General features: G+C 45.8%; 1 protein-coding gene across 5 annotated transcripts in view; it reads left to right on the top strand.

The window, feature by feature from the left end:
- Positions 1-17,453, top strand: part of FBXW5 (F-box and WD repeat domain containing 5) — a 1,165,047-nt gene that overhangs the window by 1,097,951 nt on the left and 49,643 nt on the right. The window lies entirely within an intron of this gene.

Here is a 17,453-nt window from a genome sequence, read left to right as displayed (position 1 = left end):
TACAGATTGCTCCCCAAGAGTCTGTACGATACTGTATATGGGGATAGAGCTTCTATCATCTCTTTTTAGATCAGAGTCTTTTAAACCCTTAATCGTCTTGGTTAGGATCCCCTGGGATTTCTCTGGTTGGTTGATACTTATGGTGGTTATATCCTGGAGAGTGTGTTGTACTCCATGATTGGTCTGATCAGTGCACAAGATAAGGGAGTAATGTCTTCTTTTGATCCTGATGATCTACCCTTTGGCTATCAGCTGTGCTAAATGGAGGGACTTTCTCATCTTACTATAGCCTCTACATGGGGATTGAAGGAGAGTGAGTTGTCAGCTCACGTTCTGAGGTCCATGACTACATTTTAATTTCTTTTTGAGTTGAGATTCTTTAATAAATTCAATGATACTACATTTCTTTGCATCTAATTTGACCCCATGTTCACTACACCAGGTATTTACCAGGGTATGTTCTCTCTGAAGGTCTCAGGTGTCTCAGGGAGGTCTTGACAATAGCATGCAGTTTGCAGTCATCTGCAAACTTAGTTAACCAGATGTTCTGGTTCCCAGTTTGGAGATCAGAGAAGTAAATATCGAAAAGGAGGAGTCCCACCACAGAGTCCTGGGGACTCCACTAATTAACTTTCATGCTGTCCAGATGAAGCATTTCCCACACAAACTGTGTGGGTTTTGTGTTTTAGTTACTTTACTGTTCCTTATGGATCTATTTTTAAAGCATTTAGCTTTCTTGCTCTGCCTGCATGGGGTGTAGTGTCAGATGTCTTTACCAGATCAAGATGTGCTGTGTGAATAGCATGACCACTGCCTACTGCCTGTGTGACCCACTCAAAGAAGTTAATTAAATTTAATATGCAGGATCTCCCTTTGACAAAGCCAAATTGTTGAGGGTCAAATCTAATAGTTGTTTTGATATCATAATTGGTGAGGTCATAGCTTCACAGGTCAGACAGGTTGGTGTATAATTACTGGAGTCCATGGTGGGGCCACTCTTATGAAGGGGTATCACCACCATAGTATGTTATTACTCAGGAGCAAATCCTGTAGCTAAGCTTATGTTCTACAGTTTGCTGAGGGCATGTTTAGCACTGTTCATTAAACACCTGCATATGTTGTCAGGTCCCATGGAAAAAGTATGTGTGGTCTTTGATAGCACCTTCAGTACATGTTCCACGGTGATAACTGGGTGTAAGGAATTCTGGGATATGTGGAATTTGGATAGCTGCTTCAAGAGTAAAATTTGCACTGACTTTATTGATTATTTATTGGTGATGACTTTTGGGTTGGAGTGGGTGGTGCCCTTTAGCAAACGTTCTGAGCATTGCTGGGTATTTTAGTTTCTTGACATAGCTAACAAAGGATTTGTAATTATCCTTAGATTCATTAGTTAATTTAAGCTTATGGCTTGATTTAGTAGTCCTAGTAGTTTTTTTTTCAATTCCAAAGTAATATTTTTGATAGTTTTCTATGCATGCAGATACTGTTGGACCACCAGGGTGGTTTGTTTTTGAATTTCTTATTATATTTTGTGCTGTTCAGGACTGCCAGCTCTATGCATTTATCTAGGTGAGGTTATCATTCTTTTGTGTAGCATACTGCTACATCTTCATCAGAGCTGCTACTGACAGAGCTGAAGGTTAAGATCTCATCATAGAACTGTATGAGGTTTGCCCACCTGAAATAGTTAAATTAAGAGATATTGGTTTCAGGGGCTTTGGAGATTTGGAAAGTGAATAACACACATTTATGCTCTAGCTTATCTGGGGAAGGAGTGACCAGGAGAATAGTACATAGTAAAATTTTTAATTTTCATTGAGGCTAACTGTTCAACAGAGGACTTGGGGAAAAAAACCCATATAAACTTGTATGTCCCTCTTAATAAGGCAGTAAGCTACAGGGAAGAGCAAATGCTTTTATAGTCTTTAGCTGTCAGTTAAGCTTTGAAGCCCTTTAATTCTTTTTGTGAGAAATCTTTTACCTTCTCCAGTTGTGAATGTGCAGTGTTTTACAATTGTCTGCTAAGAGCTGTACTGGAAGACAGTTGCCTTCCTGGCACTGTTTACACATTGGAAGAGCAGGTGGGCAACTCCTTGTGCTCCTTGGACAGTAGCAACTACATGGTAAATGAAAGGTTGTTGTCTTCATGGACTCCAAGGTCTTTCTACTATTTTGACAACTTATATGTGATGTATGTTGATAGTACACAAAGCTGGCTGGAGAATTTTGTCAGAATACTTCCTTGTTTGACAGTGAAGGCATGGTCATTTCTGCTGCACCATTTGGTTATCAGGGCAATCTGGAAGCAGTATGACACAGCTACTTCAGCCTACAAGAAGTCCTGTGCTCTGTCTAAGCCACAGTCTGAGTGTAAAACCTATCAAACACACTTCCTTTGAAACCTGTGTGATCTGTTCTGAGCAGCATGATTCCTAGTGACCACAACATTTTGCTGCCAGACACCTTTATGATCTCCTCGGCCTACTTCCATTCTTTCCTTTCCTACATCTGAAAATGGGAAAATACCTTTTCAGAACACAAGGAGGGCTTTTGGACAAAGTCACCTCTGAGGATGTTTCCACTCTCAAGGAGTATTTATTTTATTTATTTGACTTGCATTATTGCTTTGCTGCAGATGTTCATCGTGTTTCACTGTTGCAGTCATGACTGTAGGGTTCTCCCTTGCCGGCAGGCAGTCCACGGTCGGCCAGAATCCCAAAGTCTGGGTCCGGCGTCGGCTGTTCAGTCATGCTCCCTGACATCAGAGTGCCAGGAGTACAAAGCTGACAGCTGACGCCATGTTCTCCAGTCTTTCTTGCCGTGCGGTGATAGCAGTTCGCAAGTGCCGGTCGGCTGACTCCTGACCATCTTTTCTGAACAAACTTCAGTCCGAAGACTTTCTTCTCCTACTCAAAGCTAAGTACCCCGTTGGGGAAACTTTTTTCTTGCTCCAGTCCGATGTCAGAAAAAGTTAATAATTGTATTTCGTGTGGGAAGCAAATACCTCATAAGGATTTTCATTCTTACTGTATTCCTTGCTTAGGCCCTGACCACGACGTAGCTAATTGTCGGTTTTGTGCTAGATTCAATCAATGTACAATTAAAAGAAGGTACGATTTTGCATTTCATTACTTCGGTAGGCGTTTTAATTACAAAATGTCGTCGGATACGGTTCCGGCTACCGGAGTTCACAAACGACGCAAGGACAAAGACAGGCCTCCGAGGTCCAAATCTGACGATATCGTACAAGCAGAGCCAGCTTCAGGTTCGGCCGTCATCAGTGAGGCGCTTTTGCAGCCCCTGTGGTCGGCCATTTCGGAATCGATGGCCGAAACGGACTCCCACGAGGATCCAACTAGGCCTTTGAATATTTCTGTTGCAGGACCTTCGGACAGTGCTCCTTCGGATGGGTCCGGAGTCGCTGTGCAGGTACCGACTTCCGAAGGGGTTTTCAGGCCTACTCAGCTTCTAATAAAGGCAAAGGCAACGACTCCTTCCAAATCAAAGACTGCAACACAGGCCTCTTCTGATCTGGCTCCCAACTCACAGAAACCGTTACTTAAGATGGCGGAGGACTTACTTACTATGATTAGGGGTTCACATCCCCCTCTAGATAAAAGGCCAAGGCAGGAAGTTTATTATGACTCCTCTGATCAGGCTTCTGTTTCTTCAGTTTCTTCTTCTGACCAGGAATATTCTTTCCCTCCTCATGAGAATTTTGATGCTGAGGAATCCATTCCTTCAGCTTCTCCCCCTAAGGATTTCTCTTTTGGGGAAACTTTGCATGAAATGAGGGAACATTTTCACTGGGAAGGACAAGGAGTATTCGGAATCTAAGAAAAGACTAAGGGATTTTCTTCTTCTTCCCCAACATAGACCCCTGGCTATTCCTCCTATTTTGGATATTGTGGATGATGCTTTTCCGAGGCTAACTTAACCCCTGACTCTTTTTCTCCTGCTCCTGTTAAGCCTGACAGATATTACAGGGTTCCTGATTCCCACCAGTTTTTATACAAGAACCCTACTGCTGACCCTGAAACCATTTCTCAGGGTCCTAAGGGAGTTAAGGCCGCTTCTGCTAAAAACCCTATTCCCACTGAGAAGGATTCCAGATCTTTAGAAAGATGGGGCAAAAAAGTGTACACTTCTGCTACTTTATCTATTAGGGCTTTAAACTGTCAGTTTCATATGCTGAAATACCAGCAATTTCTCCTGTCTGTTTTAAAACAAAAGCTAACTTCCAATGTGATAGTGTTCAATCTCGCCGTTTGTTCTTACACATGGGTTCGGAGCCGATCCTCGGCTCCGTGCCGGCCTCTTGCAAGCTCTGCATCGAGAAGAAGCTTGAGACAATCTAATACCCACAATCCCCCTCTGCCTTTACCTCAGATCTAGTTTGCCGCTGCTGCATTCGCATCGTTGGGAGCTAGCTCGGGAGTCTAAAAAGCTAAGATATAACTTTTTGTTATATTTTATTAGATTTTCTATTTCTGTTTGATGTTTCAGTATTATACTGTATGATTGTGTTGTGGTCTGGTTGATTTCTTGGTACCGTTAAGTAGTTTTATCGGTTAGATTTTTTTCGGGGCCTACAACCCTTCATAAATTTAATACTATTTGACTTTATACCGGATTTGACAATTTTTTATCGGATTTGACAAACTTTCACGGATTTGACTGCATTACTGGACTTGTCTTTTACTCCTATAATGTCTGATAAGGTGAAGTCAGGTTTCAAGCGTTGTCAGTGTGGCCAGAAAATGTCAGTGACTGACAACCATAGTTCCTGCATCTACTGCCTTGGCCCTCTCCACTTGCAAGAGGACTGTTCCATCTGTCATTCTTTTAGTGGGAGGGTCATGACAGATAGGCGCAGGAAACTGATGGACAGAGGTCTATTGAAACCTTCTTTTCAGGAGGCTCTGGATGCTTCTGACCAGGCATCAAAGTCCTCTAAGGAATCGAAGACGTCAGAGCCCAAGTCATCGGCTCCGAGCTCTTCAGCAAAGGTTAGATCACCGGTTCCACAGACTTCGGGGCCGAGTGTTCAACTGGTATCGGTTCCTGAGCCTCGAGTCTTGGAACCGGTGATGGAGCTCCCTCCTTCGACCGTATTGAGGTCGGCTCCGTCTTCGGTTCCTTCGACCCGTTCTTCCTCCAAACTTTCTGATATCGATGTGGATCGCGTGGTGCAGAAGTTATTGGAGCATTCGGCCCTGTCCAAACTTATTTCGGTTTCCACCCAGTTGGTGTCGAAACTTGAAGGCCTCCCGGTATCTCCATCCATTCCTCCTCCGAGACCGATTCAGTCTTTGGAGCCGGAAGAGGCTGATCTACTGATTGTGGAGCCCTCGGGTCCAGAACCGTCCTTTTCTCGGTCTGTTCCTCTCACCTCGACTCCGTCGGACCCGATACCGGAGTCTCGGAGCCGACGGTCTGTCCTTGGTTCCGGGGCCGAGAGTCGAACCGACGTTTCGGTTCCGACTCTCCCCCTCGGGGCCTCGGCGCGGATCGATTCGGCTCCGTCCTCGGGGTCGATGCCTTCGGTGCCCGTGTCGGGGATTCTTCCCATTTCTTCGGAACCGGGAGACTCTTCGATGCGGGACCCGGGAGCGTTCGACCTGATGAGGAAGGTGTTGTCTACCCAGACAACCACATCAGTGGAAGCAACCTCTCCTCCCCATAAAGGGCCGTTATCCTCATCTGCACCCACGGCCACATCCAAGCGTCGGGCACCAGTGTCTCAGCCACCCCTGGAGGGTGCCCCCTCTTCCTCCGAGGCTTCTTCGGATGCTCCCCACGAAGAAGTCCCTAGGAAAAGATTGTGTAAGAGGAGACACTTGGATTCTCCACAGGAATCCTTAACATCTGATACTGACTTAGATGAGTCAGAGGGGTCCCCTAAGTCACCTTCGGAAGATGTCTCTTTCGGACATATTGGAGATCCTGAAACAGAGAGGTGACTGGCAGTCCCTTCCCCCTTCTGAGGATGAGTCAGTTCTGCTGAAGGCATTTGGTGCTCGCCCTTCTTCCTCCTGGGTCACTCCGCCCTTCGACGAACTAATGGAACTAATTGCTCGAAGGGCGTGGGAGGCTCCTGACACAGTGGAACCAGTTCCAAGGAAACCTAATAAATACATCACGGCACCTCAGGACAAGTCCTACCTAACAAAAGGAGTTCTGGTAGACGCTATGGTGGTGGCAGCAGCCACGAAAAAGGAGATGTCGGAGTCTTCTTCGTCTGTCCATCCTCCTAATAAAGATTCTAGGACGATGGATAGATACGGGAAGCACATTTTTAGTTCAGCAGCTTTTTCCATGCGATCCCTGAACTATTTGACCCATTTTACACGTCTACAGAGGGATCTAGTCAAAGAGTTGGGAGATACCCTCCAGGGTACTACGGATGCAGCTGTCTCAGAGAAAGTGACAGCGCAACTTAATACCCTTACATCGATTGTTAACTCGTCCATGAGGCTGATTTCCTACGCAGCCGAAGGTTCGAGTAGGGCAGCAGCTTCAGCGATTGCTCTTCGCAGACAATCCTGGATGCGCTTATGCTCCTTTGCGGAAGCCTTCAAGTCTTCCTTTACTAACGCCCCTTTTGACGGTGCCACTCTTTTTGGCCCCAAAGTAAAGGAGACCCTTACCCGGTGTGAACAGGAGGGAAAGACTCTGTCTGCTGTCGGAGTCCGTTTTTCCACCCCAACCAGACCGTACCCCAAAGGGCAACGTGGTGGAAAAATGTGGTTTCGAAAACCCCAAGGATCTTTCCCAGGCACACAGGGAGACGCCCCCTCTAGAGGCAGAGGAGGGGGTAGAGGTGGAAGACGCCGCCTGGCGGCAGAGGGTCCGCAACATCAAGGTGACAGGGAGACACTCCCTGGTAAACCTTTCCAGCACTCCTGAGAGGAGGCCCGACTGTCCTGCTCTGGAAACAGTCGGGGGTCGCTTAGCTTTATACCCTCAGGCCTGGCAAAATTTAACTACAGACAAGTGGGTAAAAAGCGTGGTTACCAGAGGTTACAACATACCCTTTCTATCTCATCCCATCCCAAAGAAAAGACTCCCAGATGTACGCCCCATCTGAGAGCCAGCAGCCATAGAAATTTCAAAGCTGCTAGAAAAAGAGTCATCCAACCAGTCCCAGCGGACCAGCAAGGATTCGGGACTTACTCAAGGTTCTTTTAGTTCCAAAGAAACAGGGGACTGGAGGCCCATTCTGGACCTAAGCTACCTCAATACCTTCGTCAGGAAAGAAAAGTTCCGAATGGTCACGCTTCAATCGATCCTTCCATTCTTACAGAAGGACGACTGGATGTGCTCAATAGATCTAGAAGATGCATACTACCACATCAAAATGGCCAGGGCATCCAGAGATCATCTGCGCTTCTGGCTGGGGGCCAGTCACTTTCAATTTCAAGCCCTGCCCTTTGGTCTGACCTCAGCCCCCAGGGTCTTCACCAAATGCATGGCAGTGGTAGCGTCTCACTTGAGACGCCAAGGATTCCAGGTGTTTCCGTATCTGGACGACTGGCTCCTTTCTGCCACCACCCAGCGTCAACTGTTACAGGCCAGAGACTTTGCTCTTCAACTGTGTGTTCACCTAGGGATTTCCGTAAACTTCGGAAAATCCTTACTTCAGCCATTACAAAATATCTTGTTCATAGGAGCAGAATTAAACACACGTCAGTTGATTCTGAGGCTTCCCCCAGAAAGGATATTATCACTTCAGACTCATATACGTCTTCTACTCTTGTCAAGGAAATCTCCTGCAAAACTGGTACTGAAGGTGTTGGGCCTCATGTCAGCCTCCCTTATTGCAATACCCTTGGGAAGGCTGCACATGAGAGTCCTACAATGGCTGCTGTTTGCACAATGGTCGTTTCAACAACTACCTCTAACACACGAGATTCTTATAACAAAGACATGCAAAACAGATCTAAACTGGTGGCTTCAAACGTGCAACCTTTCCAAGGGGAGACCGTTTATGCTACCCACGCCCACAGTTACGGTGACCACGGACACTTCCCTGATAGGGTGGGGGGGCATCTTTCAGGGACAGACAGTCCAAGGCGAATGGACCAATTTGGAGTACAATCTGCACATCAATGTTCTAGAGTTGAGGGCAGTGTTTCTAGCGTTGCAACACTTTGCTCCCCTTCTTCCTCTGGGAACTATTGCAGTTCAGACGGACAACATGTCTGTAGTCTGGTACATAAACAAGCAAGGGGGAACCAAATCCTATCAGCTATGCAGAGAGGCCATGAGAATCTGGCAGTGGGCAGAGTCCACGGGTCGCTTTCTAATAGCAACGCACATCCCGGGGTCATCCAACGTCATAGCCGACAGGCTCAGCAGAGCAATTCTGTTACCGCACGAGTGGTCCCTAAAGCAGTCAGTAGCGAAAAGGATTTTTCGCAAGTGGGGCCAGCCTTCCTGCGATCTGTTTGCGTCTCCAATGAACGCCAAATGCAGGAGCTACTTTGCCCTATTACCCCCTCCAGGGGAAGTCCCCAGGGACGCACTGGTTCACGATTGGCCCCCGGGACTCCTGTACGCATTTCCTCCATTTCCTCTGATATCAAAGTTTCTCCAGAAAGCCAGGAACCTGCACAGGACAATAATCCTCATTGCCCCATTCTGGTCTCGTCAAATTTGGTTTCCCTTCCTGAAGATGCACTGCATTCGGGGACCCTGGATTCTGGACCCGGAGCCAGATCTATTGACTCACTCGTCAGGGGTTCCCCATCCCGCGCTCCTGTCCCTTCATCTAGCAGCTTGGCTACTCCAATTCCCAACTTAGCCAGGTCTGATCTTTTGTCACCAGCAGTCCAGGATATATTGGTGGCTTCCCATAAAGCTTCCACTACTAAAACATATTCTAGCAAATGGAAGCGATTTGTATTCTGGGCGAATACACACCAAGTGGATCCTTTTATAGCCCCTTTGAATAAGATATTAGAGTTTTTAACGGACTTATTCCATCAGGGTGCTTCTCCTGCTACACTAAGAGTTCAATTGGCTGCCATTTCAAATTTCCATGTGGAAGAATGTGGAGCTCCTGTTATGGCTCACAGACTTTGTAAAGCCTTTTAAAAGGGGTTTTTCATATTAGACCACCGGTCAGATCTCCTACGTCACCTTGGAGTCTAAACTTGTTGTTATCTAAATTAATGTTGCCCCCCCTTTGAACCTGCCTCTTCTTGCCCATTAAAATTTTTGTCCTGGAAGACTCTCTTTTTGGTAGCCATTACTTCCGCTAGGCAGTATCTGAACTTCAGGCTCTTTCCATCAAGCACCCTTATTTGATCTTTCACTCTGACAGAGTTTCTCTTGAACCAATTCATCCTTCCTCCCTAAAGTGTGTTCTATTAACAATATTAATCAGTCCATTGAATTACCCACTTTCTTCAAAACCACTCCAACAAAATGGAGTATATGTTACACAAATTAGATGTTCACAGACAGCTAAGATTTTACTTGGATAGAACAAAAGATCACAGAAAAACTGATCAACTCTTTGTGGCTTTTGCTGATAGCAGGAAAGGACTTGCAGTTACCAAAAGAACTCTTTCTAAATGGTTAACGGATTGTATAATCTATGTCTCGATTCTTCAAATCAAACCCTTTTGCACAAACCCAAAGGACATTCCACAAGGTCAGTGTCTACATCTTTGGCTCATGCAGCCCGCCTACCACTGGACGCTATTTGTGCGGCTGCTACTTGGTCTAAGCTACATACATTCATTTCTCATTATAAGGTAGACAAGGTTTCTAGGGACAGGGCAACCTTTGGTTCCACTGTGCTCAAGAACGTCCTTCCGTGAGTTCCTCAGGAACAAGGAGCTAGGGACGCTACCCATGTGTAAGAACAAACGGCGAGATTGAACACTATCACATATAGAAGTTATGTCCTTACCATAACGTTCCATGTGGAGTGTTCATCTCGCCTTTGTTCTTACAGTCCCACCCTCCCGCCCTTAGGAAGAACGTTCTTTTGATGCCTGGCCAGGAGCATTCTGCTGCTGTTGCAATATTGTGTACATAGTTGGCATATATATTTATATATGTCTATTTGGCTTATATATATAGTTATGTATAGATTCTTTCTGTGTATATGTGATGTAAGCATGAATATGCTCTCTCTGTAGATTGGTTTGCTTGCAAACTAGATCTGAGGTAAAGGCAGAGGGGGATTGTGGGTATTAGATTGTCTCGAGCTTCTTCTCGATGCAGAGCTTGCAAGAGGCCGGCACGGAGCCGAGGATCGGCTCCGAACCCATGTGTAAGAACAAAGGCGAGATGAACACTCCACATGGAACGTTATGGTAAGGACATAACTTCTATTTTCCGCCTGTGCAGATAAGGAATTACATGACTTAATGCATGCCACTGAACAAGTTGGGAAGCATGGTTTACACTGTGGATTTGATGCCTTGGAGGCTTCTTGTAGGGCTGCTGCCTCTGGCACAGTAATTAGAAGGCATGCATGGTTACAGGAACAAAATTTGCCAGATCAAGTAAAAGCTAAATTATTAGATGCTCCTGTTCAGCATAATGTTTTGTTTGGATCTAAAGCTGAAGAGATTATTAAAAAGATGGAGGACAAGGCAAAATCCATGCAAACAGTTAAAGATTTCTTACAAGTACAGCCACCCAGATTTAGCAGGAATTGGCCTACAAAAAATTGGTCCTTTCCCAATTCAGACAGGCCTCAGAGGGGTAGATACAGACGCTCCCGAGGAAGGCCTCAAACACAAGCCTCTTATAGACCAAGACAGTGGACTGCTTCCACCCCTAGGGGAGGAGAGGGCAGGTCGCAAGCTCTTAGGAAACAGACTCAATGACTCCCTCTGTTCGGCTGCAGGAACTTCTTGCCTGGAAGCCCCTCTCGGAGGAAAGCTTTCTCTTTTTCACCTAAATTGGACTCATATAACCCAAGACAAGTGGGTTCTGGATGTGGTTTCAAGAGGTTACAAATTCCATTTTCATTCCCTACCAAGGCCAAGCGGATGGCCAGATCTTCCAAAACATCAATGGACAGAGGCCTTAAACCAGGTGGAAGCTCTTTTGGCTATGAAAGCCATCGAACTAGTTCCACTTTCAGAGATGGGACAAGGTTTTTACTCGAGGCTTTTTCTAGTCCCCAGGAAGCAAAATTCATGGAGAACCATTCTGGATCTGTCAGTCTTGAACACTTTTCTAGAGATACCAAAATTCAAGATGCTTACTCTACAGCAGCTACTTCCAATGCTGACCAAAAATGCATGGATGGTAACTTTAGATTTAAAGGAGGCATATTTACACATTCCCATCAGGCAGGAACGCAGAAAATACCTCAGGTTCAAGGCCGGATCGAGGCACTTTCAATTCTCTGCGCTGCCCTTTGGATTGTCTACTGCGCCCAGGGTCTTCACCAAATGCCTGGCTCCAGTAGTAGCTTATTGCAGACTCAAGGGAATTCAGATTTACCCTTATCTGGACGACTGTCTTATTCAGGCAGACAGCAAGGAGGTCTTACTCCAGCATCTACAGTTTGTTCAGAATCTTCTCAAGTTCCTGGGATTCACTGTAAACATAAAAAAGTCAAGTTTGACACCCTCACAACAGATAATTTTTCTGGGTGCTTCTCTAAACACAACAACCCAGATGGCATTTCTGACATACGAAAAACAGTTACAGCTGGCTTCAACTTTCAAAACCTTGGCAACTTTAACTCGGCTATCTGCAAGGAGATTCCTGCAGGCTTTGGGTTACATGGCCTCCTGCATCCTTCTCGTACCATATGCAAGACTACATATGAGGAAAATACAGTGGTACCTAAAAAGTGTATGGTCTCAGCATTGCCACAGTTTAGACATACTGATCTCCGTCCTGCCTTGTCTTCAAAAGGAATTCCTTTGGTGGTCCAAGGCATGTACTCTAAACAAAGGAAAACCCTTCTGTCTGCCTCCTGCCACTCAGATACTAACCACGGATGTCTCAGATTATGCATGGGGAGCCCATTTTCAGGGCAACTGTCTGCAGGGCCTTTAGACAAAGGATCAGAAGCACATGCATATCAATTTAAAGGAAATGTTAGCCGTTCAGAAAGCTCTATTGGCCTTCAGGAATCTTCTACACCCAGGACAACTACTGATACGGACAGACAACACCACAGTTATGTGGTACATAAACAAGCAAGGGGGATCTCATTCCTACCCCCTTTGCAGACTAGCCATGGATCTATGGAACACAGCTCTAGCTTGCAATCTGGACCTTCAAGCTCAGTTTCTACCAGGGAAGCAAAACTTCCTGGCAGACAGTCTGAGCAGAAACCTTTCGGACCCACACGAATGGATGCTGGACACCGAAATATTCAGGATGATAACAGCAGTCTGGGGATGTCCTCACATACACCTCTTTACATCCCACCTCAATCATCAACTACAGATTTTTTGCACCAGGACTTTCCACGAACAAGCTTGGAAAGTGGATGCACTATCATTCAGTTGGAGAAACCTCTCGGGATATGCCTTTCCGCCTCTTCCTCTTCTTCCACGGGTATTATTAAAGATCAAACAGGACAAGCCCAAGATGATTATCTTGCTGGCCCCAAATTGGCCTTGACAGTTTTGGTACCCAACTCTGAAAAACCTATGTCTGGAGCCCCCTTGGGTTTTACCACAGACTCCGAACCTTCTGTCCCAACACCAGGGTCAGGTTCTACACTCCCATGTCAGAACTCTCAGCCTGGTTAATCCAGGGTCTTTGATTCATTCTCTCCTACCCAAGCAGGTTATGGATGTCATTTTAGAAGCCAGACGTCCTAGCACTAGAAAATCTTATGCAGGAAAATGGAAAATATTTTGTTCCTGGATGCAGGCTCAGGATTCTGATCCTCTTCTTCCTAACATTCCTTTGATTTTACTTTACCTGACAGATCTCTTACATAAGGGTCTCTCTTTCTCTTCCGTTAAGATACATGCCTCTGCTGTTTCCGCTCATTACAATACAGACCCTCCAATCTTTTCCCAGCAGCTCATGAGACAGTTTCTCAGAGGAGCTAAGAACTTAAGACCTCCTAGATCTCCTCCCATTCCTGCTTGGGATCTCAACTATGTTTTGGAAAAGCTCACCTTACCTCCTTTTGAGCCTGCTGCCTCTTCTGACATCAAGTTTTTATCTCGGAAAACAGCCATCCTGTTAGCTCTGACCTCTGCCAGGAGAGTTTCAGAGTTGCAAGCTCTTATGGCTGTGGAACCTTATATTATTTTTCATCAAGACAGGGTGTCTTTAAGGACTAATCCTACTTTCATGCCTAAGGTGGTTTCCAAAGTGGCTTTAAATCAAACTATTCACTTGCCAACTTTTTCCCCACTCCTCAAAATAAAGGGGAAAGGATCTTACATTCCTTGGATGTACACAGACAACTACGTTTTTACCTGGACAGAACCAAGGACATCAGAAAATCAGAGCAATTGTTTGTTTCTTATGCTTCAAGTTCCCAAGGTAAAGCCATTTCAAAACAGACCATTTCTAAATGGATTGCTCATGGAGTCAGATTTTGTTATTCACACCATGGAAAGCAAATCCCAGGGAGTATACAGACGCATTCCACCAGAGCTGCTGCCACTTCAGCTGCCTTCCTCAGGGGAGTTCCTACCAAAGACATTTTGGAAGCTGCAACTTGGAGTTCAGTGCATACTTTTTCAAAGCACTACAGTCTACCTCTCTACTCTAAGTCTAGGGCAGGCTTTGCTTCTGCAGTCTTGCAGGGCCTTTTAGCCGCCCCTTCTACTTTATGACCACCTCCCTTTCATTCTGCTTTGGGATTCTACCCTACAGTCATGACTGCAACAGTGAAACACGATGAACATAGTACAGTTGTGTACACTTACCATAAATGTAGATGTTCGAGTGTCTTCACTGTTGCAGTCTGGGTTTCCCTCCCTCCTGTCCCCTCTTATTTTTACTTTTGTGTGGTTCCTTTTTCACCATTCTTCCGAGGGTGTATTTGCAAAGGATATGGGACCTTACTCATTTTGGGACTCCTGACATCTGGGGCAAGAAAAACTGGAGAACATGGCGTCTGCTGTCAGCTTTGTACTCCTGGCGCCCTGACATCAGGGAGCATGGCTGAACAGCCGACGCCGGACTCAGACTTTGGGATTCTGGTCGACCGTGGACTGCCTGCCGGCAGGGGAGAACCCTACAGCCATGACTGCAACAGTGAAGACACTCGAACATCTACATTTATGGTAAGTGTACACAACTGTACTTTCTGACTTTTTACCACTCACGGGAGTGTTGGTTCTCCATTTCACCCTGGAGTAGAGAGCAATCATAAAAGGTCCATGTATTTCTCTTTCTCTGTATCATGTTCTGGAGCTCACCATTTCTTTTCATCAAGAGCTGTGATAATGGATTGTGGAACTATTGAGATAGGCCCAGACTCTACAGCTCAGATGAGCTTTAGTAGGTGTTCTAGTTTTGTAGGAGGGTCAGGGTTTTACTTCCATCCCATGTTCTTCATGTTTCACTGTTGTAGTCATCACACTTGGGTTATCCTGCCAAGGGTAGCCCTCAGTCGGCCCGAATACCAGAGGCTTAGTATTTCTCCATCAGTTGCTGTTGATCCAAGACTGACGTCAGGTCATCAGTGTTATAAAAACAGGCAGCCAATGCCATTACATCAGTCTTTCTTGCGGAGGAGCCTGAAGCAGAAGCAGTTCGCACGAGTGCGTCAGCCACTACTTGAGTTTTCATTTCCGAAATTGAAGTTGAAGTCTTCTAAAGCTAAGTATGCCATTGGGGGATCCTTTTATGTTGCTCTAACCGATGTCAGAAAAAGTTAACAATTGTCTCGCCTGTGGAAAGCAAATACCACACTGAGATTTCCATTCTTACTACATCACCTGTTTAGGCCCAGACCGCGACATCCCTCGCTGTCGGTTTTCTGCTTTGTTCAATGCCAGAGCTATACATAATCGAACTCTTAGCATAGCTAAATACTTCCGCTCTCAATCTTGGTATTCCGAAATAGCTTCGGTAAGCCAACCGAATACCGATCTTCCGAAAAAAACATAAGGATAAAGACAGCGAGAGACCGCACAGGTCCAAAACTGCCGACGATGCTTCCGTTAAGCTAGTCGCCAGTTCACTGGTACTCAGGCGCTTTTGCAGCCCCTGATGCCCGCTTGTATGGATTCGCAGGCCGCTACCGAGACCCGTTCGGAGTCTGGTATGCCGCGAGACTCTTCTTTGACTATGGAACCTGCGGATGTCTCTACCTTGGATGGGTCCGGATCCGCTGTGCAGACACCGGCTTCCGAGGAAGTTCTTTGCACTACCCATATTCAACACAAGCTGATGACTTCTTTCACGTCTTCAGTTCTTTCTAAAACTACTGAGTTTCTAAGGCCCAGGGTACGAACCATGCCTAAAAAAACGACGATCCAAGCGCAAGTGCCTGCTTCCATGCCTCAGTCTCAAATGCTTAAAATGGCGGAAGACCTTATCATGCTGAATAGGTGAAGTCAGCCTACCCCTGCTAAAGGAAAAAGAGACTTGCCCCCAGCAGCTTTATCTGACCAGGAGTCTGATAACTCTGAGGTTTCTGATTATGAATACATGCCCTTATCTGCTTATGAGGATTCAGATGCAGAGGAATCCATTCCTTCTGCCTCTCCGCCAGAGGATTTTTCTTTTGGTGAAACCTTACATACCTTAAGAGAGCATTTCCATTGGGAATGCCAGGATTATCCTCAGTCCAGAAAGAGACGCAGGGAATTTTTAGATTTGCCACAGCACAGACCCTTATCTATTCCTCCTGTACTGGATGTTGCGGATTATGTTTTTATGGAATCCAGTCTAACTCCTGATACTCTACCTCCTGCTCCCAGGAAACCTGACCGGTATTAGAGTCCCTGACTCTCACAAATTTCTTTTCAAAAATCCTACTGCTGACCCAGAGATTATCTCCCAAGGACCTAAAGGAATAAAAGCAACCACAGCTAAGAATCCCACCCCTTCGAACAGGGATTCCTGTGCTTTAGACAGACTGGGTAAAAAAGTATACATCTCTGCAACTCTTGCCATTAGAGCATTACATTTGTCAGTTCCACATGCTGAAATACCAGCAACATACTATGGAACTTATTAAACAGAAATTATCTACCTTCCCAGACTATGCAGAAAATAAAGAATTACAGGAGCTTATGCATTCTGCAAGCCAAGTTTCTAAGTATACCCTGCAATGTGGGTTTGATGCCCTAGAAGCATCCTGCAAGGCAGCAGTCACAGATTCCGTACTTAGAAGGCATGCTTGGCTTAAGGAACAGACCTTGCCAGACCATGTCAAATCAAAACTATTGGACGCACCACTGAACAAAGACAATCTGTTTGGCTCCAAAGCAGAGGAGGTTTTAAAAAAGATGGAAGGAAAAGCTAAGTCTATGCAGACAGTTAAAGACTTTTTGCAAGTCCAGCCTCTGAGATTCAGTAGGCATTGCACCTCAAAACATTGGTCCTTTCCAGCCCCCTCAAGGCCGCCTCAGACTAGACCTAGGGGAAGCAGACCCCCCCCAGACAGCAGTCCCAGGTAATGCAGAGATCTAAGCAATGGAGTACCTCCACTTCTACAACAGGGAGTGCTTAGCCACCCCCTTATGGAAAGAATTCACAATGACTTCTCCAATCCTCCTCTTACCTCTGCCCACCTGCTTGTACCCCTAAGAGGAAAACTTGCCTCACATGCAAAAAACTGGGCCTCCATCACCACCGATAGATGGATCCTCAACATTGTGTCCCACAGGTACAAATTTTATTTCCACACACTGCCAACTCCAAAAGGGTTCCCAGATCTTTCTCCAAACCAGTGGGCAGAGGCACAAAACCAAGTTCATTCCCTGCTGTCCATGAGGGCAATTCAACCTGTTCCTTCAGGCCAGATAGGCCAAGGTTTCTATGCCAGACTTTTCCTGGTACCCAGAAAAGAGGGCACCTGGCACCCAATCTTAGATCTATCCATTCTAAACACCTTCCTGGTGGTACCAAAATTCAGAATGCTCACCTTCCAGCAGCTTCTTCCTATGCTGTCCAAAGATGCCTGGTTAGCCACCCTAGACCTAAAAGAGGCCTATCTGCACAACCCAATCAGAGACTCTCGCAGGAAATATCTACGTTTCAGGGCAGGATCTATGCATTATCAGTTCTTTGCACTTCCCTTTGGCTTATCCACTGCTCCCAGAGTTTTCAAAATGCCTGGCTCCAGACATTGCTTTTTGCAGACAAAGAAATATTCAAATTTACCCCTACTTGGATGACTGCCTGATTCAGGCAGTCAGGAAAAGCTGTTGCAGCACCTGACATTTGTAAAGGACCTCCTGACCTCACTGGGGTACACTATAAACAAAAAGAAATCCAAACTAGTCCCCAGTCAGAAAATTGTATACGTGGGAGCAAGC

This window comes from Protopterus annectens, chromosome 3.part1, assembly GCF_019279795.1.
Source record: "Protopterus annectens isolate FY-2018-M chromosome 3.part1, PAN1.0, whole genome shotgun sequence".
In the NCBI taxonomy this organism is placed as follows: domain Eukaryota; kingdom Metazoa; phylum Chordata; order Ceratodontiformes; family Protopteridae; genus Protopterus; species Protopterus annectens.
The sequence above is the reverse complement of the archived record's forward strand: the minus strand, read 5'-3'. Positions and strand labels throughout refer to the sequence as shown.